A 2811-nucleotide genomic window follows, 5' to 3' on the forward strand; every position below is an offset into this window, starting at 1 on the left:
GGGGCGGGGGGGGTCGCGGGCAGGAGGAGAAGGTTGGGGGCGTTGTAGTCTCAGAGTTTGGCGTGAAGTTTTCAGGCTCCAGCTAACTCCCCTGGCTCCGCCGTATTGACGCTAATAGAAGGCACCTGAAGTGATGCCCCCTGCCCCCCTTAGCTGCTCTGCAATTTATATTCTTTCAAATTGTGTCCGCGGAGGGCGCGGCCAGCTCTCAATAGCCCTTGGGGAAACGGTGCTCCACTTCGCCTGCACAGTGAACTTCAAGCAGCCTTCCCGCAGAAATAACTTCCAATTCCACCTGAACATAAGCTCCAGGGAAGCAGAATCTTTATTGTCCATTCCATTGAGTCCTCATCACTCCGCATCAAGTCGATCTGCAATAAATGTGTTGGAATTCGATGCACTTTTGTTCTTTCAAAGCAATCAACTACAGAATCACCAGCTAGGTGTGTCTGCCAGCTTAGGAAAATCACTGTGAGGTATCTACAGAGCCCGGTTTCTCAGATCACCATCCGGAAATCAGTGAGATTCATGAGGCAGATGATGACTGGCAGCCGCGATGGGGAGAAGGCCAGGTGCTCTAGCCTTAGGAAACCTCTCTCAGGGAGAACTTGAAGCACCATTCAAGGCCTCCAGCCATGTGAGCAGGCTGGGATGCTGTTACCCAGCACTCGGACCCCTGGTTCAATCACCACACCATCCATCTTCTACTTCGCAGGCATTTACACCGGGAAGGGAATGAGACCTTTTGGGCACATAGAAAGGTGAATTAAAGGGAAGGATTATGAAAGAGAGCAGTGACATCACAAATAAAGTCTCACTAGTTGCTTTGCTCTGCTTACCCTGAACATACAGTTTAGGTCCAAAGTGCTTCCTCCCCAGTTTGATTCTTCAAAGTGGGTAGCGTGCCAGGCCTTGCTGAAAACATGCAGCAAGGAGTGCCTTCAAGTTCTCCTTCCCCAGCTTCCTTCACCATCTTCTGAAACTTATTAGGAACGTAAAGCAACCCTATCACCTGGATACATACCACTTCCCGCCCTTATCCTGCAGCTACTTCCACAGGCCGAGGATGGGCTCCCTAAATTAATCAGTGATGATTCCTCATGGCCAGCTGAGCCGTTTGCCCAGAAAGCTGTATCCTTATGTCTAGCACCAGTAGCTCTCAGTTGAAACACAGGAACAAGGCTCCAGTCTTTGCCCTTTAAATCCTTGGAGCTAAGGGAAGAATTAGCAATGGCTAATAATAGAGGCTAATAAGAACCTTCTGGGCCTTCTTTCTGTGTGAAAGATGAGATTTTATTAGAGTAGTTCAATAGCAGTGGGGATCCTGGAGTGACTTGCCAGATATTTGATATGCTTTTAAACTTGTTTCAAAATAAGATGCTCTAGTCCACATTTCCTACATATAGATATATGATAAAGTAACATTTGCCACAATGCTGTGACTTTCCCCCTTCCCTTTGGCCTTTCACAAAGTAAACAAACAATCATTCCCAAATAAATAAGAAATCATTTAACACAAGTCGCGTGCGCATATGCTTGTGAATTGCATAGGCTATCCAAAGGAGCATGTTATGGAATTTATCCAAATAACCTGGGCCAGAGGGTTCTGTTCCATCTTCTTTATTTTAGTTACAGAAAAAGCTGTGACTTACAGCTGTGAGTTTATAGCTAGGGCTTGACGACATTTATTTCACAATAAGCATGATGGTAGTGAGAATGTTTTTAAGAAAAGGGAGAGAAGAGGAGAAGTCTGAAAATGTTCAGTCGAGATATTATAACACTGAGACATGCAGTTAGTTGAAAACAACAACTACATATCACAATGTGGTTATATGATGAGTTTGGTCAACCCATGTAATTCCTGTAGCAAAACAAGGGTCCTGAGCCGATTTTGTTACGAGTAATTCCAGGATGTATAACATTTTGATTGAAGAGAAGATGGATGTCAAACACCTTGTCTACAGAGACTCACAAGTTACAAATGAGAACATGTGAAGCGAAGCCAGGTAATGAAGGAGCCAAATGGGAGCTTAGGAAGATCTGTTACATGAGAAAAGGCAAGCGTGGGTGCTTCCGAGTTAATTGCCAGGACGGAAACATGATGAGGTGAACGCTGAGGAAACGGACACACCTACATGAAGCTCCTGGGCTCTTCCCATATGAACACATTGCAGCATAATCAACCTGTGGCATCAATTGAGCTAACTAGTCTGATTTCCCTTCCCAGACTATAAAAGATTGTTCTATAAATTAGGAAAAGTGTAGTATCTCAGAAAAGCTTAGCTGAGCTGGAAACCTGGAGCCCAATTAGACAGAAGTAACTGGGTAAACAAAGAAAGCACTTGAAATAATAAGTTTAAATTACCCACGGACATTTCAGCCAAACAGATTCAGTAACACTGAAATATCTTTTGCCAAATAAGAAAAATTACCACCGTGCATCAATAGCTTGGGCATGTCCTTATGTCTTCACTGATCAGAATTATCTATTAAGAATCCCTGGCTAGTGAAAGCTGCGGGCTCAAAAGCAACATTGTTTTTCTTCTTGCTGCGGGTTGTGGCCAAGACCAGGCCTGTCACCTTTCTCATAACCTTCCATTCAGACTGAACCTGAGACTATGCTTTGCCAACTGAGATTCAATGGGGAGACAATAAATATACTTCTTTCATCTGCAAGCCAAGGAACATGGCTGAACTCAAAATATTTTAAGGTAACCAGTGTTTGGTTAGGTATTTTCAGCATAGGAGCTAGTTTTTGTTTGAATCCACTGTCAGGGCTCATATATTCATGAAAACAGATAGAGAATTTAC

The sequence above is a fragment of the Myotis davidii genome, unplaced genomic scaffold, assembly GCF_000327345.1.
Source record: "Myotis davidii unplaced genomic scaffold, ASM32734v1 scaffold290, whole genome shotgun sequence".
In the NCBI taxonomy this organism is placed as follows: domain Eukaryota; kingdom Metazoa; phylum Chordata; class Mammalia; order Chiroptera; family Vespertilionidae; genus Myotis; species Myotis davidii.